This window comes from Aythya ferina, assembly GCF_964211825.1.
Source record: "Aythya ferina genome assembly, chromosome: 3".
In the NCBI taxonomy this organism is placed as follows: Eukaryota; Metazoa; Chordata; class Aves; order Anseriformes; family Anatidae; genus Aythya; species Aythya ferina.
In genome coordinates, this window is record NC_140298.1 from 5,905,667 (window position 1) to 5,930,791 (window position 25,125).

The 25,125-nt window shown below is 40.8% G+C and overlaps 1 protein-coding gene and 1 long non-coding RNA gene across 7 annotated transcripts in view; one reads left to right on the forward strand and one right to left on the reverse strand.

Annotated features, from left to right (window-relative positions):
* The window catches only part of LOC311433724, a 40,622-nt gene extending 32,471 nt beyond the window's left edge, over positions 1-8,151 (reverse strand). Inside the window, exons 1-3 of the long non-coding RNA XR_014690920.1 lie at positions 7,529-8,151; positions 6,261-6,396; positions 67-135 (exon numbers count right to left, since the gene is read on the reverse strand). This is a non-coding gene — a long non-coding RNA (uncharacterized lncRNA). The remainder of the gene's footprint in view (positions 1-66; positions 136-6,260; positions 6,397-7,528) is intronic.
* Positions 1-25,125, forward strand: part of PLCB4 (phospholipase C beta 4) — a 233,445-nt gene that overhangs the window by 19,675 nt on the left and 188,645 nt on the right. For 3 of the 6 annotated variants that reach the window (XM_084513194.1, XM_084513190.1, XM_084513195.1), the window contains exon 1: positions 9,099-9,233. The exons of 1 other annotated variant lie outside the window; for it this stretch is intronic. The gene's annotated coding sequence lies outside the window, so the exon portion shown is untranslated. Of the gene's footprint in view, positions 1-8,426; positions 8,616-9,098; positions 9,234-11,014; positions 11,158-25,125 lie in introns of those variants that run through there. 2 more of the 6 variants (XM_084513192.1, XM_084513191.1) reach the window with 2 other exon arrangements.

Consider the following 25,125-nt stretch of genomic DNA (forward strand, 5'->3'; position numbering starts at 1 on the left):
TCATAATGGTATGGATGATACCTTGGCATAATCACAAACCTAATTTATCATTTGGAAATCACTTACCTTCTGTAGTAGTGAATTATCCCTGCAAGAGTTGTGCTTTCATCTGGTAGTCAAAACTCAAGTTGTAACCTATTTAAAAAAAAAAAAAGGAAAGAAAAAGAAAAAATTACACTTACAGTACTGTAGTAGATGAATTGCAAACAAACAAATGAGCAAAAAAAGACTCCAAAGCTTTCCAGATGGCTGGTTCTCACTGATGTACATTTTTTCTCTGGAGCTTCAAAACATGTTTGAATTATGAAATTTGGTGTGATTACAAGAACTTGGCAAGCACTCATTAAGGTTTTAGTCTGAAGAGTGATGCTACTGAGTTAGAGAGCTGAAGATGAGCAATTGTTGAGCTAGTATCGTGGTGTATGTGTGGTGCTGTCAGTGTAGGGTGTGAGACAGATTCCCAGGCTCTGTCTCTTTCAAGTGCTGTACTCCTATTGTCTCCTTGGACCGAAGTCATCCTTGGCTGAATTGGTGAAACAGGTGAAATTGCACCGATAATTTATTTGCCCAAATTCACTCGCTTAGCATTCCCTGTACTCTGTCCCCAGCTTCAGCTGAGGCTAGGTGACTTGATATGTGCCTTCCTCGCTCCTGGCAGTGCTTGGAGAAGGGAGGCAGCTGGTGCATAGCTGGCTGTGCTCCGGTAAATCCCTCTGTGCTCCTGGGGCAGACATACTGCTCCCCAAGAAGAACCCCTTCCCCTCCTGGAGCAGAAGAGAAGGAGGAAAAGGCTGTGGTGGGCCATCTGGGGTGGGCGAATTCGGTAGTAGCAGATGGTGGAAAGGAAAGTGGGGAGGAGGAGTGGAGGCTAACAAGGAGGAAACACAAGCAGTACTTCTTACTGGCTATTTTGAACATGTTCTGAGGCTAGCCATGTTGAATTTTTACTTCAGGCAGTGTCTTGTACCCTCCACTCAACCAGGGATCAAGTTGGCTCACAGGAAAAGGTCTTGCCCTGTAAATGCAGGGGAAGCACATACCTCTGAGGCAATGGTAGGGATGAAGACTGGGGATGTGCCTCTGACAATGGATCTGTACTTGAGAGAAGTAGGAACCATCATTTATGTCTCAGCTCCTTCTGTCTGCAATAACAAGAGCCTCTCTCAGGCTCCTTCAAATCCATCCAGTGTCAGCTCTTAAGGGCCAGGAGATAAAATCTTGTTATGCAGCCTGAGGAGAAAGCCACAGCCTTCCTATGGCATGACTAACCGATACCGCTAGTAAGAACATAACATCTCATTTATCATGCATTGTTCATGTGATGTTAGAAGGAAATCATTTCATCACTGGCCCGATGATGGAGATTGCTCTCCACTCCTCAGCAAGGACAGGCTGGTTACTACTCCTCAAGATACAGGGGTAAGGGCAGCACTAGTGTAGAGAGGAGAGGAAGATGAAAAAGAAAACCACTGGTGTGCTTCTAGTTTAAGAAAAAAAAAAAAAAAAAAAGGCCTGTGTGGGGAATTATCCCTGGGGTCAGCAAGAGCATTAACCATTGTGTGTTGCTGCAGAGAGTCAATCCCTGTTCAACACCAGGCATTAGACAAATCACTCTGAATTATTAATCCGCATCTTAATTATTTAAGAAGAGGAGGAAATGGCAACTACTCATGGCAAAAAGAAGGAGGCGGATAACTGCAGTTCCCTAACATGAGCCCAATGCGTTCAGGAGACCCAGGGGCTGTCCATCCTGCGCTACTGTCAAAGAGGTCCCTCAAAAGAGACCTGTAACCCTGCCCCACTGTTCCCCACTGAGGAATGATGCTGCTGTTGCATTAATGCCACATTCTTGCTGTCCCTACCTGATAAGTAACACACCCCACAGTGAGCACGTGCACAAGTATTCAAGTGACCAACCTGTTCTGTGCCTACCAAAGTGTGCTTTGATGTCTGCTCCTCAGGTTTGTTGCCAAACGACAGTTCCTTTGGGCTCAAGCAGCTGCTGTCTTCTGCGTTAGTGGACTCCTGCAATGTGTCACCACCAGTATATGAATTAAATATAAATGCTGAAACTAAAGTGAAGAGATAAATAACAGCCTAGCTAGAGGAGATGCACTTAAGCCTGTGCAGTGGATGTGGTGGGACTCCTTTTTAATTAGTCACTGTCCGTCAAGTCACTATCATGCAATAACCTGCAGATGGTTCAGCAGTGGGTGGCATTAACATACTCAGCCCTCTCTGGCATGCAGGTGCCCTGTGCTGCCCTTCCCATCATCCCTCTTTGCCAGCAGATGGCCTTGTGTTTTGTCACTGTCAGGTAAGGTGAGCAATGCACACTTGCTGTCATACAAAACACATTTGGCTGACTCCCAGTGGGCTTACGCATCTGCCCAGGGTGGGGAGGAAAGACAACTGAGTTCATTTGATGTCACTGACTTTTTGCAGAAGTAGCGGATGAAAAACATGTCAAGCAGCAGAATTGAAGTATCAAAGCTCTTCAGACAATTTGCCAATTTGATTTTTGTTTGCTTTTCCATGCTGAATCACAATCCGATCACACAATGTCACTTTCAAGGGATCTCTGGCATTAGTGCAGTATGGAAAGCCCCTAGGTATTCTGCATGCATGTGGACTTGCATTGCACAAATATAGATGAAGATGCAGATGACATCAAGGTTGCCTGTACTTTAGTAAGGCCTATGATATCATGCCACAGTTTCTCAGAAACTTTGAGAAAGAGAAGACAATCTAAGTCCTGGAAAAGAAAGAACAGGAAGGTATGTCAATAGGAGGGATACATAAAGTAACGTTACTAGTTAAGTCACTTCCTAGAAAACTTACAGGAAAATCTAGGAAGATACAGGAACTGTTTATATAGGACTGGAAGGGACCTTCTGTTGCATGCACTGTCATATAATCCATGATATGAACTTAAAACAAACAAAGAAAACACAAAATGAAGGGTCTCCAGTCTTCGCTGGGCCCATCATATGGTTACTAAACAAATTTGCCTTATTTTCCACTTAAATATATTGATGGGGAATTTACTCCCACTTTTATGAACCGATCACAAGCACTGAGATGTTAGGGTCCTTGGTGTTGAATAACACTTGATAGGACTGAAAAGAACAGACAGTCAACTGCTAAACCAAAAACCAACAAGAAGAATTCATGAATTGTACTTTTTTTTTTTTTTTTTTTTTCCTCTTCATGGTTTAATTCTTTCTTCCACCCCAAAAATCCCAAACTGAAAAATCATTTCATTTTCCATCAATACTTAAAGTAGAGAACTGAGTAAGCATAGATTTCTTACAGTTGATTAATGCGGTTTCCTTTACAAATTCCAACAAGTAGTTTTTATGTAATCTGTTTGTTTTTCTATATTTTTGATCTGTTATTTGTAATACTACATACTGTTGTTTAAGCAGTGATTGTGTTGTTGCTCTTAGAATTTATTTGCAGGCAATGCCAAACACCTTCAGCTAGCCTAAACGCTTAGGCAGAAGTCAACTTGATTTGAAATGTGTTTTCTTGCCCTCTCAAACACATTTGGGGGCAGTGGGGCTTTGCTTTTTTTAAGACAATGAAGAGACAGGATTTCTCAATAAGAAGGTGGAGGTACAGGTAGCTTAAGATTCAAAAACTGTTGTTCAACGCTATTTTTTTTGTCATTAAAAAGGGCAAAGAAACTAACCCCTTCTCTCTAATGTCCAAATGGAAAAACACAATCTTATTAACAGCATTATCATGAAAGTTCTGTTTTCCTCTCTGCTGCATTATGAAGCTTCTGGAGGAACTCTTCTCCAGCCTCGTGTTTTTGTTTTGCTGCATTCAGAGGACCTGGAGTCCAGGCCTGAAGACAAATACATCACAATAGAATGAGGAGACTGAGTATTCTGAGTAGATACTCTATCACACTTTTGAGTGGTAATATTCACTCCATTTAACAAGACCTCAAAAATAATAATTGCAGTGCCTGTCATTAATACGTTGTAGGCAGAAGAAAAACATTCCTTGTTTCCAGCCGTTCCTATTAACACATCTTTGTGTGTGTCTAGTTTCCTGAAAAGCCTAAGAAGAAGCTAACAGTCCTGAATTATCAGATATAATTTTATTTTTGTAATGAGTCAAGGATCAGATACTGGAAGAGATCTTGCTTGTTAATGGAGCTAATGTTTAATACAGCAATCTTGGCTTTTTTTTAAATCCAAACATTTTGTGGGGTATGAGTTGACAACACAAAGCTATCATAGCTGATACAAATGATTGGGACCATGATTGCTCAGGAACAGCATCATGTATACAGAAGTGGAAAGTGAATGGTCTCATGAAAAATATGCTGCAAAAAAGGGAAGCTTCAAGAAAATCTTTCACTGAGCTGTGTCCTACCCACCCAAATATTTGGAAAGCCAAGATTTTGCAAGGGAGAACTGGTAGTGACATCTACAGTTAAAACTTGATATTTTGCCAAAATTTTAACTGTCCTAACTAAATTATTCCAAGCTTGATGTCTGCCTGAGGCTGCAATGAAATGGTTCAGCAATGTTCAAGAAAGAGTTATGAAGAAGAAGAAGCAAAAAAAAAAAACTTTAACCACAATTATTTGCCCAGTCATTTTTTGGAAGATGAAAAATCAATGTATTTTTGCTTCAATCTGCAATTTGCCTGTTGAATAACTATTGGATTGCCTTTTGCATTAAAGATCCGTGAACTTGGCTGTAATGTAAGACTTGGGGAAAAAAAAACAAAACAAAACAAAAAAAAAAACAACACTGATGTAAGTGGATGCTTTGCTATTGACTTAACTGAGACCAAAATTTTACCCATCAATATCAACCATGGTACAACTAGTGGCAGATGATAACATGTTGGGTAGAGCCTTTTGGCAGAAGAAGCAACGAAGTCTGCCCAGGGGAGCGTGCAGAGCAGAAGCCATGTAGCTACAAGCACTGTAGCTACTGCACACAGCATTGAGCCCAGGGTAATAAGCCGTATCACGAGGAATATTAGCTCAAGCATCATCCTAATGCAGTTTCCAGTAAGCTCTCAGCACAGTCAGAGCAGTCTGCTCCAAAAGTCTGTAGAGACATACTACCTGTAGCACAGGAAACAGTTTTTGTGCAATGTGCAGGACAACAGAAGATGAGGGTTGAAAAAGATCATGAATGTCCTCTTGAGCTTGCACTAAGGACTGTGACTGAGGAAAAAATGCCTTGTGTTGCTAGCACTGAGCTGACTTATGTCAGAGCACTGTAGTATCTATCCACATGATCAAAGTAAGAGCTGCTAAGAGAGCATTTATTGAAGTATTTTATAACTGTGTTTTGTTATGCAGATGATTGGTTCCTTAGTATTTTGTGTCAATGTATTTTTACTAGGATCATCCAGGCATAGAAGCAAAGAAATTAACAGTCAGATCAAGAGGTAGTATAACTGGGTAGGAAGGACAGTGCATAATATATCAACATGGGCTATATCAGAACTCATCTGACTGTGAGCTAATGGAGTAGACCTGCAGCTTCAACATTTGTAGACCTGCAGCTTCAACATTTTCACTGAATTTTCCATGTTCTAGCTTGAAACACCTATCCCATTTCTATGCCTACTACATACTTTCAATCAATAAGCATGGAGATGTCCAATGAAAATCTTGTCTTAAGACAACCTGAAAATAAAATGCAGAATAAGCTCCTTTGTGTGGATATTCTCATACATAGTGAACTTGTGAATGTAAAGTGTCCTGCAACCTTTTATCAGGTAAGAAATAGAAGTGAAAAAATCAATTGACATCACCAACTTTTCAAGCAATGTCTTCAGAAATAAGTTTTCAGATTGAGCTTGCTCCTCCGAGGACAGATACAGTTTTTAGCCAACACAATCAGGTGATGTGTCTGGCTACCTGTAATGGAGAAAACTATATTAAATTCTGTGTGTTTCAGCTAATCACTTCAGAGTTTATTTTTTTTTTTTTCTGAGTTCCCTGTGGCATTTTGTTTTTAATTGATGTGAATTGTTAGCACAGTTTGTCTTTTCCTAAATCTTTGTTCTAAGCCACCAGGATGTAATCTTTAGCATTCACATATTTCATATGTACTATTTATAAAGCCATAAATGACAAACAGTGTTCTGTATTGCCATGCCCTCTTAATGAAGGAAATGTCAATATTTTGCCAGGAAGAACTAGAAATGGAATAGCTGTGTCTTGTCCACAGCAAGTCAGCCTAAGAATTAGCTGTAAAATCTGAGGTTCTCAGACTCACTCCAAACTCATTCCTCAGTGGCTTAGTTACATTGAGTTTTTCTTCCAATTCCTTGAAAGTGCTGCTGAAGTCAGGTGGATATCAGTGAAGCAAGGATGAAAGTGTCATCAGTTGCAGTGTGTTTAGAAGTTCAAGTCTGTAAACAGAGATGTAGCACAATGAAATTTGCAACATGGGAATTGATTTTGATCTGCAGGCCTGACCCTACCACTTAAGGCTACATGGGGAGTCCCAGACCCTCCCTATGGCCTTATTTCATACAACTTTAAAGAGCTTTTAATGTGAAGTTCACTTGCTGTTAAAACTGCCATTGTCAGTACCTCTAGTTTTCTGGTTGAGCCACGGTCCTGACAACTGTTCTTTTGAAGACTGCCCTTCTTTCACTGAATGAGAGACATCAGGTCATGAAGATGACATTGGAAAGGGAAAGACGATGTAAGAACAAAGAAAGGCTTTTTGTAAGGAAACTCTACTTTCACTAATTCTGAAATGCTACTACGGGTCTGCGTTTCATGTAGCTACCCAAATATTTCAAGTCCTTGTATTTTGCTAAAACTTTTTATAACCACAAAAATGAAGACAATAGGCCTGAATTTTATCCTGGAATAAACTCCTCTTGCACAGGCAGGCAGCTTTATAAAGGTCAGTGATGGAGTATCATTGTGCAGAAGCCATTTTGGGGGTGAAGGAGATAAATCACGAGAAGTGCCAGACAGCATTATGAACCAGAATAATAGTGAGTAAGCCATTAATCCTCACTGGAATTAAAATAACAGTAATTACTACTTTTGTCTTTTATAATAACTAACTTGCGTGCAGCCCAATAGCAAAACAACAGCGATGAAAAAGATATTTTCATATACCTTCATAAGTATACCAACAAATGTGCCCGTTTCAATTATTCAGGAACCAATGCTTCCAGAAACCCAAAGACCTCTTTGCTAGCCCTGCGTCTCTTTCACGTTCAAGGCGATGCCTTCTAAACTTAATGGATATAATCACTGCTCCTACATCTTATGTGTTAACTTGATCCCATTACTCCTGCCAGTGATACTGGCCTCCATCCAGTTAATGTGTTTCTCAGTCCGGTTCCTTTGTCATTTCCTTCACACTCTTCCTTTTGCATGATACGCCCTGCCAAAGCCTTAGCTGCAGGCTTGCTCCCCTTCATATATTTCTAAAGACCTGCATCCACCACCATGCCTGTGAGGAATTTCTAATTGAGTAGACATGAGCAAATAAGAACATCTGCTTAAAATAACACTTACCTCAATTATAGAAACCCCTCAGTTGGAAGGCCTGCTGTGCTGACAGGCAGTCCCTGAAATTGCGTCATCGTTGCTGTTGTTCTCATCACCTCTTCACTTCTCCATGTCAGTTCCATGAGCACTGTGTCAGCTCTTAGAGGCAGAATAATTTTTATCACATCCTGGTACAGCACCTAGCGCCAACAGGGCTCTTGTTCCAAGCTAGATTTTTATAGTTTATGGTATAGCATAATATAAACGCCATTTGCCTGTGGAAGCTCTGGGCACTACATTACCAGGCTGGGAGGTACTTCATGGCAATTCAACACCCTTATGACAGCCTAAGGAAATCATGTTGATTTTGCTCCACTTGGTTCCTCATCTTTTTCTCAACTGCTTTCTCGGTTTACCCCAGGTAACTTCTACTGCCATGGCTGGCTGTCCTTCCTTACTCCTGAGTGCTGTCACCAGCTCCTGGTGCTGGTGGAGCTTTGGGGGAGGCCAGGCTGGAAGCCCCGGGTGGTACAACTCGGCAGTTCACTAAAATTAAAGTCCAAGAGGGTGAGCTGTAGGACAAAACAGATGGGGAACCTGCTTCGGCTGTAAAACTCCGCACTTTGTTTGTCTTTGTGGGTGTTTATATTTTTTCTTGATGCAGACGTAAAGACTTCTCATACAAAGCCAGAGGGGAGAGAGAAAATTGAGACCAGGCACACAACGACAGCAAACAGAGGAACACCAGGGACAGGGTGTTACGTGGACAACACCACAGCAGCGGTTTTCAGTCAGTTGCTAGCTGCGAGAGGGCTGGCTGGTGTTTGGAGAGGGAATCCCACACTCTTGACCGCATGTGCACTTAGAGGAGGCTCAACGCAGGACGAGCAAGCTGAGCTGCCGCTCGCTTCAAATAAACCGCAAGTAGTCCAACTGTAATTCGGAGACAAAAATTTGAAGGAAAAAAAAAAAAAAAAAAAGCAGCTGACCTCACAGCACGATTTAAGGCACTGCCAGGCCCTGAGGTTTTCACAGAAGAGCGAAAAGGGGCTCTCACCCCTTTCTTTGAGGAGCGTTTCTGGACTCAAGGCAGCCGTCTCCTGCCCCTTTTGGGGTCGGTAAGCCTCATTTTCCCGTCAACCTGAGAGAACGGGGGAACCCTCCAGCCACCTCTGACACAATCCTTTCATCTCCCCAGCTCTGCGCTGAACTCTACAAAGGCCCGACCGGCGGCGGGGGGGGGGGGAATTTCTTCCCCAGCCTTAAAAACCCCGTAGTAAACACGGAGCGGGGGCCTGGCCAGACACAGCCGCGTGGGTGACACGGGGACAAAACACAACCCGGCGTCACTTGCCATGCGCTGCCCAAGGCCCTGGGCGTTGGAGGAGGAGGAGGAGGAGGAGGAAGAAGAAGAAGAAGAAGAAGGAGGGGGGGGGGAGCGTGGATCGGGCCGGCCCAAGCGGCGCTGGGGTTCCCCCTTCCCTGCCGCCCTCCTCCGCGCTGCGGGGGCTGCGGCGGGGCCGCCGGGCGGGGGGGCAGCAGGAGGAGGAGGAGGAGGAGGAGGAGGAAAAAAGGGAAGGGAGGAGGAGCCGGGAGCCGCCGCTCCGAGGCGGGCGGGTTGCACACACTCGCACAAGCACAGTGTGCGGAGGAGGAGGAGGAAGGAGGAGGAGGAGGAGGAGGAGGTCGGCGCCTCGGCGCGGCCGCGGCCACCCTGCGCAGCGCGGCTGAGGTAAAAGGCGGCGGCCGTTAGGGAGCGACCGTTGGGGGGGCGACCGTTAAGGGGTGGCCGTTGAGGTGGTGGTGGGGGGGGGTGACCGTTGGGGTGCCGGCAGCAGCACCGCGTCCTTCCCTCAGCAGCGGCTGTGCCTGCCCCGGGCCGTAACCTTGGGCTCCCCGCTCCGCCCGGGGCGGCTCCCCCGGTCCCCCCCGGTCCCCCCCGGTCCCCTGCGGGTCCCCTCGGGCTCGGTGCCCGGCCGCGGAGCCCGGCGTGTGGCTGTGGCGGTGTGCGCGGGGGGCGCTTCCCCTCCTCATCCTCGCTGCCAGCTGTGCAGTTCCTTGGAGCATCCGGATTGTGTCAGGGCTGGGCGGTTTGACAAATGTTTCTGTGGAGTTAAGTATAACTTTCTTGCGGTGGTTTCTTTTTTTTTTTTTTTCTTCTTCCTCCTTCTTGGAAGAAGGCTCACCTTTGAAGGTTTTTGTTTGTTTTCTTCCCAGATGAAATGAAAGGTCTCTGGGGATACGAGTGCCTGGGTTGCCTCTGTGTGTGTGTGTGTGTGAAGTAGATGCAGGCTTTTGAAGCCGCTTGCTCTGTGGTAACTTCCAAAGCCAGGTGCAAAACAATGTTTCCCTTTTGCCACCGAGGCTGTGCACCCTGTTTGATGCGTGGCTTTGAAATATGTGCGGTCAGACACCTGTTACTTAATGCTGTTTATCCTTTCCAGCTACAGTTAGCCAGCCTCGCTCTTCTTTATTGAGTATCCGAAAATAAATGGCACGTATTCCTCTATGCTAGCATGTAGTAGAAACCCGGGAACCTAATGTGTTTGTGAGGTGTGTGATGCGTCTTTGTTAGGTAATGCTTTCTCGAAGGGGAATCATTTTGGAAAGTTATCAAATAATCTTTATCCGTGAGAGAATTTACATAACGTTAAAGTGCCCGTGGGGATGCATCCGTAAGAAAGACTGGCAGTCAGGGCTACCCGGAATCCAAGTCTTGCACGGCATAAATCTATATTCAAGTGTGAAACACTCTCGTAGTGCTTAAATAACGTTTGGGCTTCCAAGCTTCATGTGATGTTGTACTGTGGAATTCTCAAATTAATACACGGAGTTGACGTGGAGCGCGGAGAAAACGTCGCATTTCTGATTCTGCAAAAGGATGGAGCAGATTCTTTCATAACACGCTTGTGTTGGTGGTTGTATTCTGTCATTTACTCGAGGAGTTGTAGCAAGCTGACAGGATTTTCTCTAACTTCTGAAAGCGTAACATTGACAGTATTTATGGGCTTTTTCCGGATGAAGGGTATCTAATATTGGTGTGTTCCACAAAATAATTATTGTTATGTAGAGCTGAGTGGTTTTGTATTACACAGAGACGATTCCTTAATGTGAGTTGGGAAGAGACTTATTCCTCTCTGCAACTGGTAACTTTGCAAAGTAATTAAAATAAATTACAGTTTTCAGGGATGAGAATTCCTTTCCCACCTATTAATACCACTCTAGCTTCAAATGTCAGTTTTGATTCATCTCTTGATGATAGCACTAAAAACCAGGTATTAATGTGAAAGTTAAACCTCTGGTGAGAATATAACTGCATGTAGCTGTCAAAATAAAATTTTAAGATCTGATTTGATTGCTGGATGTGGATACATACATGGTAGAGTAACAATGCCTATTATTTTATAGACATGCACCCACGCAGAGGAGCTTTGTTCTAAAACAGTTTTTTCTGTCATGAATTTATGCATAATGTACACTCTGCTTTTTCTTGCTGTGCAGGGAATAAAGAACCTTGAGAGGGAAGAGGTAAAGACCAAAAGGGGGGAAGAGAGATTTCATATGAATTTCCCTTACTGGCAGAGGAAATACCTTCTTGTTATGTGCCACCCAAAATCACTGGTTGTGTTCGGCTTTCCCATTTTTCTAAAATAATGGTGAGTTGTTTTGGCTTGGTGTATGCTGCTGACTTCTGTTGCAGACTTGGCCGTTTGTTCCAGTAATATCTGGCTGTGATGATGAACTTGGGGCTATGTTGTTAGTCTGTCAAATATTTATTACAGCTTTGTAGGAATTGATTATTTGTGCAACATTTGCATACACTGTGTTGAAAACTTCTAGGATTATAACTTCCATACTTTGTGAGTTTACTTACGTTGTCTTCTTGCTCATTTTTTAACTTGTCACTTTTAGTGGTCTACTTGTATTGTTTTGTGGTTTACTTTCCCTCGGTGGTTTTAACAGCTGAATTACTGTTCCTTCCTGTTCGTAACTTGCAGAAGAATGAAGTTTGAGACTGCTGTTTTCATATTTTCCTTAAAATTGAATTAATCCCTTTTCCAGTTGAAAGGCAGAAAAGGGACAGAGGAATGCTTATCAGAACTTTAAAAATGAGAACAAAAACTTAATCCAGGCATTTCACTTAAGAGTGACTAGTTATGAAAATTGATACCTCATTGATTTGTTGGAGAAGACTGGTTTCCTCTGTAGTTTTAATCATCTCTCCCATTAGACTCAGAATACTGTTGTAAATTAGTTTAGAAGTGAAATTTTCCAATTCGTAAAATCTCTGGTTGGTTGTTGGTGGGAATCATTATGAAAGGTTGCATAAGCATTATTTGCAGGGTGGCTAATGAGTAGCCTGGGCTTAGTTCCATTCTCTAATAAATAGGTGCATTGTGCCGCTTCGAATATTGCAAACTCAATAGCTTGTCTTCGTTTACTGATTTTGCAAGATGTGTTATATGTACAGTTTGGGGAAAACTCTTTAATGTCATTAGGGGTTGTACATGATGGAGATATTTATGGAGATATTTATGACACAGACTATTAACCCTTCAAATGTTTTTTGTTGGTGGTGTTTGTTTTGTTGTTGTTGTTTGATTATTTTTATTATTACACTGTTTAGGACATCTTATTTTTATGAAAGGCTCATGTGTAGTACTTATCATAACAAAATGACTTAAGTGCATGCATCAAAGGCTTGGATGAATTTTATTCAGTGGGACTTTCTGGGAGCAGGCTTTGTGGTACTCTTGCTGCTGCACTAAAAGTATGTGTAGGCTTGACTTTGATGTGAGGTATTGGACTTGTATTTCCAAAGATCTGACCTCCAGTGGGTTTGAATATATGCAGTGCTGATATAAATACCAAAAATTTGTGCTTTGATGTTAAGGGGCCTGTTTTGCTTATGCTCTTACTCTGTGAACATTAAGCTGTAAAAAATCTATCTCACTGTTCCTTACCCATCTCTTTAAGGTAGAGGTTTCTGGAAATTTTCTAAATATGGATAAAGAGGTTTATGAAACTGTGGAAGACAACAGTTCCAGAATGGCTCAAAGTCTAATTAACAATGCCTAGCAATAACTTCTGGGTTCCAGAAGGATGTACTGATATATTTGAGTGCTTAGAACAGAGCTACAACTTGAGTAGGAGTATCAGTATGGCCCTTTCACAGCCAGGACTCTGTACTTTCAGGGCATTATGATTCCGGGCGGTTATGTGAGGTACAGAAATAGATGGAGCAGCACTGTTATGGCTTCAGATATTCCTCTCCAGCAGCCTTCTAGATGTTGAGCTGATCTTATACTTGTGAGGATGTTGCTGCTGGGATCTTGGAAGAAAACCAGTACTTGTTTCCTCCTTTTGAAGACCTGTATCAGCCTTATGTAAGGTGGTGAGGTGCTGTGGTTTCTTTTGTCAGTTTGTCTATATAAGCCATTCTCCAGTGAGGCTGTTACTGCTGTTAATAGGATGGTGCAATATCTAGGTATCATCCACTCAGAGAAGAACTCATTAAATCTGCACCCAGGCAACAGCAAAAGGCTATCGATTTCTGGAGAAGGAAGGAATGAAACAAAACTCTCCTCTTCTACTGAAGAGCCCAGCCATCAGGCAGACTGTTACAAAGTCATACTTGCCTGTTTGCCATGTTACTAGGCTTTGATGAATGGTATTTGCCAGTGGTTGTAAAGCTTTGTTTTACCTTTGGAGTTCTAAGAAGCACCAGTCTGTCTTTTCTGTGCAAGGAAACCTGTTCCAGGCATCAGTGCAGGTGTCACTGAAAGGCTAGGCTGCTGTAACTTAGTGTATCTGCTCATGAAAAGGGAAAACTATGAGGTCTCCAGCTAGGTAAAGCCACTTGTCTCTTTCACAGCTTAGGTTTCTATGGCCACTTGGGCCCTTACTCTGACCTCTCTGTGGCTTCCTGCTCTCTTCCATTGCCAGCAACTTGTATTGATCCTATCCCACCAACTGCTAAGAGGTGGCTGTGGGACAATGGAGATCACACAGCCCGTGGCTACAGGGACGGAGAGGTTTTACTTGTCCTCCCATGTTGTGACCAACTCATTGAATGAGGAGGTGAATCCATAATCTGACTTTCTGCAATTGCTGTGTGCTCTATGATGGAAGTTCTGCTCCATAACCAGGAAGTTTGATGTTGCATCTCTCCTCTTGCTTCTTGTTCAGAAACATGGTTTAAGTAGGTGATTGGCAGCTGTCATATATCTAAAGTTTTGGTCTTATTTTTCATTTCACATGGAAGCTATTATTTTACTACCACGATGATGAAACTCTATGCTTGGACAATTAAGGGCTTGTTTGTTTCTCAAATCAAGAGCTTGTTTCTTTAACCAGTAACAATAACTTGGAGCTCTAGGCGGCTGTGTTCCCAGCTCCTAGGTTTGGAAAAAGTTGGTTCTATTCAGTTGACTTTGGGGGTCTCAAATTCTGACTTGCTTTGTGAGATGACTTTGGATGACCACAAGAAGATCTGTTAAGGTGTAGGTTCAAGGTTAGGTTCAAGAGTAACTGTTCAGATTGAATGCGCTTCTTCTTTTAAGATGTTATACTGATGGATCATTCATTTCTTTGAAATGTTGTAATCAGGGCCTTTGCTTGCATTTTTATGCAATACAATATGAAAATATGAAGAGGAAAAATGTACGGATGGTTTTTATACAACTCTGATAGGTGGATTACATTTTATATCAGGTCTATCATTATGCCGTTTGAGAAAGCTGGATATCCAACTATATCCACATTTGTGTGCATTTTGGTGAGGAGGAAGCTGATATGAAAATAGTATTGAAGAGCACATTATTCTTGAACTTGTAGATGGATTTCGTTTTCTAACAACATCTATATTGGATTTAGGCACACATGTTCCTGCAGACTGGAAGTGAGCAGTCAGGAGGTTAGTGACTAACAAAGGCAGCAAATAGAGTAAGGACTTAAAAGGTTAGTAAGAAACATCTCTTGGATTCCAGCGATCTGGTTTCCATGATCCTGTGAACAATGTGATGTTGTGGCAAATAATAAGGAAGGTCTGTGAAATGTAAGCTGTGGTTTTGAACAAGATAGGTTGGATGAAAGAGCTTCTCATGTCAAAGTGGTAATTTTCCTCCTTGATCTTTTAGGCCTTCATTCCAAAACTAAGAGATTTTTCTGTTCTCCTTTTTTTTTTTTTTTCCCCTTTTTTTTTCTTTTTTTTTCTTTTTCTTTTATTTTTTTTTTTCTCCCCTTCTCCTCTATCACTCTTTCCTGAGCTTGAAATTGCTGTCTCTCTCACATTTGTTTTTTGTTTTTCCTACCTGAGACAGTGGTGATATTCATTATTCCTGCTGCTGTGTGCACTAAACCTGCAGCATGATCTTTTGGACATTATTTTTTATCTAGTTTCCTTTTAGTTGAGGCTACGTTCTGGATCCAAGACGCTTGTCCTTATCACAACCTTTAGACATCTATATTGTTGCTGCAGATGCTAAAGGGAAACATAGGGAGGAAACGGAATTAACAGCTACAGTAAGAGCCTACTTGTTTTGCAATACTCAAATTAGGATGAAAGGCTTTTTTTAAGCAATGTTCAATATTAGTACCTTCATGCAAGTTGCTCTTTTACTTACACAGACACGATAAGGACACGTTACTCTAATTCATCCAGAGTTCCTCTCAAAAAAGTGAGTGGAAATAGAAGATAAATGAAATAATGGGGTGTATGAAGTGGAGTCATGGAATGGTTGCTCTGACTAGGCTGACATGATTTATTGAACCAAACAGAATTGGTATAATCACTTCTGTGAAGGACTGTGATCAGGGAAGGAACAGTGGTTTTGAAGAAGAAGGGGGAGGGGCTGAGGAACTTAAGGTAGGTTTGTTTGCAGAAATTATAATGGAGCTTATTTCTGTGAAAGGAGAGGTGGTGTGGCAGGTCTGCTGATCAAATGGACTATGTATTGTTCCTAAACCTTGACTGGAAGGCAGATGGGCTGTTGCATGATTTAATTTTTTTTTTCCCTCCAGATATAGCTTGTGAGGGTTGGTGCAGATTAATTGGGCTCTCTGCTGGGTGCAGAGAACTGTACTGCATGCCTGACATCAGCAAAGAATAGACCGAGTAATGATTTTTTTCTGGTCTTACAGTCTGTTATTTGTGTACCACTTCTCTACAAAATATGCCTTCGAATAATTGTCATACGCTAAACAACAAGGCAAAATGGAATGTGATTGCAGGTATATCAGAGCAGCTTGCAAATGAGGTGCTGCAGTCTGGCATACGAGCTGTTAGTTGCAGCTAATGTGAGTATTTTGACATCGCGGCTCAGCTTGTAATTTTCACATTGGAAATCTCCTGCATCCGTGTATGCTGCAGGTGCAGGGGAGCTCTCGGAAATTCCCTCAGCCTGTCTGCTACCCCTCACATGATGCAGCTATCTGCTTTGATTGGTGAATTCCCATGCTGAAGCAGAAGGTGGGGGTATGGAGGAGACGGCAGAGCTGCAACCTGGGAGAATAACTGAGGGCTCAAACAGGGCAGCCTGAGTAGGGAGGAGATTCAGCTGCTGCTTGCTTTCCTGGGGAGACGGTGGTGCCATATTCAGCCCTGCATAGCAGCTGTAGCTGTTTCTGCCTGCTTTAAAGCTAGGAGAGGTAGCCCTTGTGTCTGTCATGTTTCGCCTGTGGAGGGTCTGTTGTGCTTATAATGTCTTTCTGCCTCGGTTGAAGCAATACAGCAATTGCTTCCAAACCCTTCACATCTGGCAATGTCTAGCAGTCTGGCTGTTGTTTTTGCTGATGTGCTGTTTTTCAGCTATGAAACATACACAGGCTTTTTGTTGACCTGTCACTATAGCAGGTGGCACAGCACAGAAGTAACTTCTTAGTAAGCCTTTGCCCAGGTCAGAACAAAACGGGCAGCTTTTTAGTTGTACAGGTTACTGCTTCCCTTCATTCTTGTATCGTTCATTTAGCACTGCTCACCTCAGGCAGTCCCTCATCTACTTGGCTGCATCCTAAAGTGTTATGCATGTGTGGCCCCATGTGCTTTTTTCATTTTTTTTCCACCTCTGCCCTACCTCCTTCGCAGATTGAAAGTAGTGGAATGTGCACACACGCCTCGCCTGCCCAACAGGTGGTATACGGTAGAATGGTCTCCTTTGAGACATCCTAATGAGAGCATAAGGTTAACTTGAAGTCATATAACAGTGGTTTGTTACTGTGTGCTGTTTCGTGTGTGTATCTTTAGACAAGAAAATGTCTTGCAGCTAAATTGGCCTTTGTGTCAGGTAATGGAAGAAGTATTTGTACTGCTTTTATGTGAGTTTTTGCCATCTCATCCCTTGTTGAATTAATGAAGACTGACACCTTGGAAGGAGCATATGGCATTTAACTGTCTCTGAGGCAAATCCAATTAAAAAGTTGATGTACTGCTGATGACCTTGGTAACCTGTACTGGTACTTTTGTGAACGGGTGTACAGATTGGGGTACTCACTCCTACGCACACAAACGTCTCTTTTTTGCAGATTTAGCTGTTAGTAAACATTTACTTTGGAAAAGAAAGACGGCTGATCACTCTAGTTCTCTTCAGTGAACTGGTAGTAAGGATGTATAGGCGCTTAGATGGACAGGAAAAAAAAACATAACAGCTGTATCAGTCTTCTGCATTTTGTTTTTCTCTCTTAAGCTTTATGAACATTACTATGGAGTTGCTGTTCCTACTGTGTGTTTTCATTCAGTTGGTATGGAAGGTATAAATCTTAATTTCTGCTAGTCTGCTTGAGTTCCTTTACAAGACTTCTTATTAATGAAGTCTGCACTGCAAATTGTGGTTGATAGGGGAATCACAGCTCACTACTTAAACCTTTATCAGCTAGTCCAGGTTGTGTGTAAAACCTCAATCACCATTTATCTGCTGCATCTTCACTTTCAGTGCTGTAACTTTCCTTTCATTAAATTGCAGCCCCAGAAAAATTAACGTGTTGTTCTCAGCTATGGTAACAGATCACCAGTTTGCTTATTCAGTTAGTGGTTTTGTTTTCTTTTTTTTTTTTTTCTTTTTCTTTTTTTTTTTTTTTTTTTTAATGGTAGGGATATTGTACTTTCCAGATCTTGCTTAGATCCTTGTGTTAGTTTCTAACAACTTCCTACGATGAGCTAAAGGCCTTGTGTAATGCAAATGTAATCCTAAGTGTGGGGAAATCGAAAGTATATCTTTGTAGCAATTCTTTGCTATACAAACACATTTATTTTGTAAACTTCTCTTGTATTTAAAAAACAACAACAAACATTTGAGATGAAAGCGATACTTACATGAGTAGCTGTGAGTTGGTGTAAAGTAGGGTAATTTAAAAACAAAAACAAAAAACAGTGAGCTTAGCTGCTGAGGACTTTATCATCTCTGTAGCACTTCAGTTTTCTAAACTGATTCAACCTGTCAATAAGTACACGCTCAATTTATATATCTTTGTTTTAGTTATGCTTCCTTAAATAGTGCCCCGTGATCTTCACAGTTCTCATCCTGGTTATGCTTCTATTTTATCCTTGATGAGACACTGCTTGCTTTAATTTACCATAACCACCTCCCCTCCCCACAGAACAATTGAGGCTGAATATTATGAAAACAAAGATATAATCCCAGCTCTCAGATGCTTGCTATGTTAAAAACATCTATTAAGTTGATCTGAAATTATGCGGAAAGAAATACAGGTAGTTCTTCAGGTAATTTTGAATCATCAAATGATTGATACGGTGAGTAGTTTTCCATGATTCAGGTGCTGAGCAATGTGGAGATTACTTTATGACTCTTGAAAACTGAAAAACAGATCTTGAAATTCACAGGTAGAAATGACAGCGAATTACATTGCTGTGTTAACTGTTACATTATACAGTTCTGAGAAGTTGGCTCCGAATCACCGTAATTTAGTATGAGAAGGTTTGCTGTGTATTTTCATTTAACTTTCTTCCATTTTTTTAATGGATTTTTCTACAAGACACAATCTTAATACAGCAAAATAATAATAATAAAAAAAAACCCTAGTCATGTAAAATTACATTTTTTTCATAACTTAGTTTTTTAATTACTTCATTTTTTTTCCATTCTCTTAATAAAGGCTGATATCTAAAAGAATAGTTCCTGACTTCTAGTGGCACTGAAGTACAATAAAGACCTTCATGACTAATTTGAAACTTTAACCGTAACTTGGATCATGAAGGTGTTGGTTTCCACAGCTCCCAGATGAAAGGCAAAGCCTTTCTTCAAATTTTAGAGGTAGTAATTATCAGAGCAAGATGTCTTTTTTTTTTTTTTTTTTTTCTTTTAAGAGCTTTAAAACTTTATATCTAAAAGGTGGTACCTTATAAACCTACGATATTTGTCATGTAAGGTACATCTCTTCCTTAAAAATAATTGGTAATTTAAATGGTAATGGCTTTCTGGTAATATTGCTTAATTTCATAAGCCCTCAAAATTTCATGGAATCCCTCAGTAACTAAGAAACCAACTCATTTCAGTTTAAAACAAAACAAAACACAGGTGCTTCTCTATACATGAAATACAAATAAATTCCTGGCTGTCTTTTTCCCTTTTGTAGAAGTTGAAGGAAAGATGACACTGCATAGTTATTTTTAAAACACAGAAAACAATTCTTATTTAAAAATGATTGGAAGTGGACAAATCTTTTTTCTTTCCATCTCTTCAAAGTATCATAACCTCTCAGGTTTTTAGGAATTGAAGAATGTTTTCTTAAAGGCCTTGACAGGTCACATTTTGCTTAGCTGGATAGTCTGCAGTTCAGCTGGTAATTAGCATGCATGTTTCTTAATGACTGAAACAAAATTTTTAACCGAAGTTGTCTCTGTGTTCAGCAACGTCTGTTGACAAAGTGTGCGTGTTACAACCATGTAACTTAAGTCAATGTGAGCCTTGTATTCATTTCCAAATCACTTTGTGCCTCAGCTAAGAAATCTCTCAGAAGGCTGTTCAATTTATCTGTTCTCTTATTGCAATCCCTTCACAGTGAGGTTTCTGCATCTGCAGGTTTTATAGGCCAAACCTGTTTGTGTCTACTTACTCGTCTATTTTTCATTGTTAAAAGGGAAAATAATAATAGAGGAAAATTGCCGTATGAGGGGTACGTGACTGGAGATGTGATTTGTTCTGTTCTCAGCAAAGCTCATTCTGAGCAAAGCCCATGAGGTAAGGATTGGTGAGATGATCTTTGAAGAGCTGATAAGAAGCAGGGTATATAAATATTAACATTAATAGAGCAAGTGGCTCTGCAGACCATGTCTAGCTCAATGCTGCCAGCGTTGCACTGTCATTGGGACTGTGTTTTGGCCTGGCAAAAGTTAGAGAAAGTCACTCTTAATTTTTCCTCTCTGTTCAGCTTCCCATCTTTAGAAAGACTTTATTGGCACCTTGCAAGGTATTAGTGAAGCTTGGATGATGCTTGTCTGCTGACTGCTTTGCTATGCTGTATCAGTGGTGCTATAGTATGTTATTTTTATGATTATTTTGTACTGGTCTACTTGCTGCCTCTAAAAAGCTATCAGTTGCTTAATTATACTTGGAAGCAAAGCCGAAGACAGAGTGGGAGTAAAAGAAAAGCCTATTCTATCCAGTAGATAAAGCATAAAAAGAGGCTCCTCATTTTTTCCTCTCTTGAAATTAGACCTGACAAAGAGAGAACCAAAATCTGAAAAGTGCGTAGTATATTGAATGATCAGAAATGATGATTATATTCCTGTACCTGTTGTAAAGAGCACCACCTTGACCAGCAGAGCCCTCCTGGCACTTATGTTGGGCTTTGACTCAGGTACTAGGAGGAGGCATGCCATCTGTGAGAAATAAAACTGAACTGGGCACAGCATGCTGCAGCAACCCAGCCCTTCGGAACTTGAGATATGATTACATCAGTTTGTATGTTTTGCAGGTGAAGTACTTCATTTGGCTTCAGAACTTAATTTGACAATTTCCTTGATATACATCCAAGGAAGGTCAAATTATTCCATCTAAAGTGAAATGTATATCCAAAAAGTTGGGTCAAGACAAACATGTTTTGAACTGTAGGACTGGGATGAAGGTTAGAGCTTATAAACTTTTGTGGCGTAGGAAGGATAGGGCCCACCTTGAAGGCTGTTTCTTTGCTGTGTGGTAATTCTAGAGTCTTTCTCCATTTTTTTCTTCCTGTGTTGTTTGGACATAGGCATATCTGGCTGTAGCGAGAACTTTTTTAAAATTTACATTTCTTTCTGTTCCAGGCCAAGATCTGGGTTAAATACAGTGTCTTGCACACACACCTCACCTCTGGTGGTCTGACTATGATAATTTTCCAATCTCTCTCTTATCTGTCATGGTAGTGCCTGACATGACAGTTCATTCTCTTATGAACACCTGGATACACAACAACCTTCTGCAATGCATACTTGCAGTTTGATCCCTTAAAGTATGAGGAATTCAGGAATGTTACGTAGGTTTAGCACGATCCCTTAAGGGTTCTTTATTCATGCCCTAAATTGCAAGGTTTCTGGGGCAGGGACTATCCTTGCATTATTTATTTTATGGCATGTATTGCATTTCTTCTTCTTTTTTTTTTTTTTTTTTTCTTTTCCTTTTGACCTGGTTGGTGACCGTTCATTGCTACTTTAGATGAGATAATATACTGCAGCACAGTGTTTTTAACTAAACTATTGAGCATTGTAAGTTAAAAAGAAATGGCATCCATGTTGTTCAGTTCAACGTGCTGAAGTGTCTAAAGGTATAAAGCAGCTTTCAGCATGATTAAGACAATTTGTTATATTTTTATATTGCAATTGTTGAGACTATTTTAGTGTAATAAGAAGGCTTATAGAAGCTAGCAGCATGCGTGTTAACAGGGATTCTGGTAAATTACTTCTTGACCTTGAATTGCAAATCAGAATGTAGGAAATCAGGGGCATGCACATACTATAGCAGAGCAAACTCCCAGGCGTGCAGCTTAATGTATGGAGTAAAGCATTGCTCATTCTGCTTAGATTGACATGTCATGCAGCATTAGAGGCCATTGTCTTTAATACCTTTGTTATGGAAAAGATCCAGTTTTGATTTATAGCCCAGCAGTAGCGAGGTTCCATTCTGTTCGGTTTTAGAAGTGTAGTCTGATACAGAGTATTTAATCAAGTGGTCTGTTTTCGTATAATCTGTGACACCAGTCTTCCAGCAAAAATGTAAATGTGCTTCTTGGTGTTATTTCTAGGTATGAGGATTCCCTCTGTAAACCTCCTAAGTCAGAGCATAACTCAGGAGCTCTCCCCCCCGCCTCCCCCTTGGCAACTGTACAGCCATAGTCTGAATCAGCAAAGCTTGCTTAAAGGGACAGTCTCAAGTCAAAACCATACATGTGTATATATATGTATGGCTTTTTATTTTGTTTTTCAAAAAACGTACTCAAGCAGCTGCACACATGAAGTCTGCCACAGAATATCCCTGTCAGTTTTAAAACCATTTAGCTGGGTTGTGTTGTTTCTGTTTCCTTCTTCTCTTTTCTAGTTCTGTGAAAAGCAATAAAAACAGACTGCATAGCTGGATGAGGAAAGCAATAGGAGAGATTGGGCAGAAATTGCTGTCAAATATACAAAGCATACATCTAGAAAGATGTTTCAGCTGTGCTTAAAATTATTTGACACTTCGCAGTTTTACAACACTCAGATCTAATGGTGGTTCTGGAACCTCTTCTTAGGCATTATATGTACTTGTTAAAAATGCTGTTTGCCCAAATGCATTTGTAACATCAGTATCAGAGGAGCCTGGAGTTGAATACAATTTTTCAAACAGAGGCAACAACATAAGCATTCAGCAATTCTTCTAATTGCAGTAGTAAAGATCAGTCTAAAAATTAGAGCTGCATGGGGTAATAGTTTTCGATCAAGTGGGACTACAAAATTATTGGCTCGCTTTTAGGTGTAAGTTTTTACTGTGTGCAGCCTAGCACAAACCGGTGCTGGCTACCATCATCAGTGCTTGGTTTTAATACAGCATAGGACCCAGGATGTTTGCACAGTGAGGCTCTGTAAACCCCTGTTGCAGGTGTGTAATGCTTTAATCTGCTTACTGGACAAATAGAAAATTAAACTAATGTCTCCCACTTTTTTGCTTGCCGGGAAATCTGACCAGCCATATCAGATTTTGTCCCCAAGAAATTGCATCAGTTTAAAAAAAAAAAAAAAAAAAAGGCATTGTACCTGCGACTTAATGTTTAAACTTGGTATTAAAACACAAGAGCAGAATAATGCAAACTGATAATGCAAATGGTTTTCTTGGGTGGATTTCAAATCCTGTGCTAGTATCTGGTAGAAGTTTTATTTTCTTGCATTGAAATACAGTGCTATTTCCATCACAATAATGCCAGTTTTAGCTAGCTGGTTGCTGCTGGATTCAGAGATAGTAATCAAAATTGTTTTGGAACGTAACTCTCAGTTAAGTACAGTGAACATTTTTCTTTTATGCTTCATATTATGCAGTGACTAAACATGTTTACTTTGAACTGGGTATGTGTTCTAGGTGGGTAGCAGTAAAATAAAAGTGTGTTTAAGCCCGCAGTAATTTAATTTCAGCTCTGTACATTTTGTTGAGACGAGAAAAGCTGCTGGCACTTAGGCCCTGCAGTGCATTATGAAGTGGCTGCCAGTCACATTCTCCTATGGAATTAAAACAAATGGAAAGGCGGAGTGAGAAAGGGGAAAAGATATTTACATAAAATTAAATGTCTGTCCTGTGGTTTGCTTTTGTTCATAATGCCTGGTTACGTAAACTTCTTCCCACCACCTTGCTGAACTTGGAGCAAAGCAGGTTTTTTGTGGTGTAACATCCGCTAGCATAAAGTTTCTTGTAAATAGACTGTTTTGTCTCCACTGTGCAGCCCAGAAGGAAGGAAAGAAGGTATGGAAGGGGAACATTCTCTAGAAGTGCAGGTGGCTTTAGTAATTGATAATGTTTTGTCATGTAGTGGTGTTTTTTGGTGGGAGGAGGGGATGTATCTTAATATGACTGCCAAAAAAGGGACTGTATTTAAAAGCTGAGCACATCTATCCTGGAGGATATTACCCTACTATGATTGGCTGTGTACTTCTCAATGTGTTATAAGACAGAAAGACTTGGATAAAATAGCATGCCCACTCAGTGTTGTTTTTGCACTGTGCAGTTCAACTAGTATTATAACTGATACATAATTATCTCAGTAAATATTCAAGGGGAGAAATAATGCTGTATAATCCCTCTCTTACTGTTGTCGAGGGTTGCAATTATAGAAGCACAGATCAAAATATGCTGCGTGGGAGTTGCTGGTCTGCATTTTGAAACATGAACAACTAGAAATGAACTCTCAGACTCTGGAGCACAGGGACACATCTCAAAAAGAATGACTGACCTGTGCTAGGACTTCTGTGATCATGTTGAGATGTCCCTGGAGACCTTAAATTATTGCATTTTATCTTTTTAAAGATTTAAAGAGCTGGCAGCTGATGGCTTGCTGGTCTGAAAGAAGCATCCATTCTCTTCCCCTCTTCTCACCTACTGCTTGTTTCCTGGTGCCTGCATTGGCTGCCCAGGTTGCAGGCTGGATGCTGGGATTGCCCCTTCATTTCTGTTTTCTTTGGGTATGGTGAGAGGTCTTACTTGCTCTTAGTCAGTGCTTTTTTTTTTTTTTTTTTTTTTTTGTGAAAATGATTTCATTGGCCGAAGGAGAATAAAAGCATTTACACATAATTGAGCTGGATTCTTTGCAATGGCTTAAGTGAGGTCTTGGATTGTTACTGCTTTCATCTGCAGTGATTTCATAGATTAAAAACCTCTCAACACTGCAGCAGGATAATTTTGGTTCCAGAGAATTACTGTAGATGACTGAAGATAGTGTTTGTTTTTCTGAGGAAAAACAAAATATTCTCTTAAGACATAAGCAAAAGTACCTGCAGGAACTTTAGGATACCCTGAAATGTCAGCACTCAAGTTACAGATTGTTTTGTAGGCCTGTTACGTTTGCATACTGATAAGAGTTTGCGGTATCTATTTTGTATTGCATAAACACACTGCTGTTTATTGCCTGGCTCAAGTGATGTAGTTTTATCAGATAAATATAACTCATTCACTGTATGAACAAGCCAGAAAGATTTATTTACATAAATAATTATTGAGAGTGTACTTAACTATTATTCATCAATATACTTTTCATAAAGAATAATTTCTGGCCTCCAATTTTTTTTGGCATCTCTCTGGAAAATAGTTCGCTTATTTCAGGAATTCAAGATACTGAATTCTGCTCAGCAAACACCAAGAAGTAGTTGAAGAACTAAGCTTTCAACATAGCTGTATGCATGCAGGTCCTGAGTTGAGAACTTTCTTGACTTGTGAGAGTGTGGCTGGGGTCAGATGTATGACTGGTAAGTAGTGTATCACGTGGCACTAGCAGCAGGTTGTGTGTTTCCTTTGTTTAATAAATTTCTGGCTTAATTCCGTGAAGCTAAATGCAACTGTTCTTAATTAATCCAGATGTGATTTTTTGAGTGTGGCATTCTTTTAGCAGAAATGGATTAAATATATTTGTTCACTGGCTCTGAAGTTACTGACATTTGTTTAGCTGCTGCTTTTCTCTGT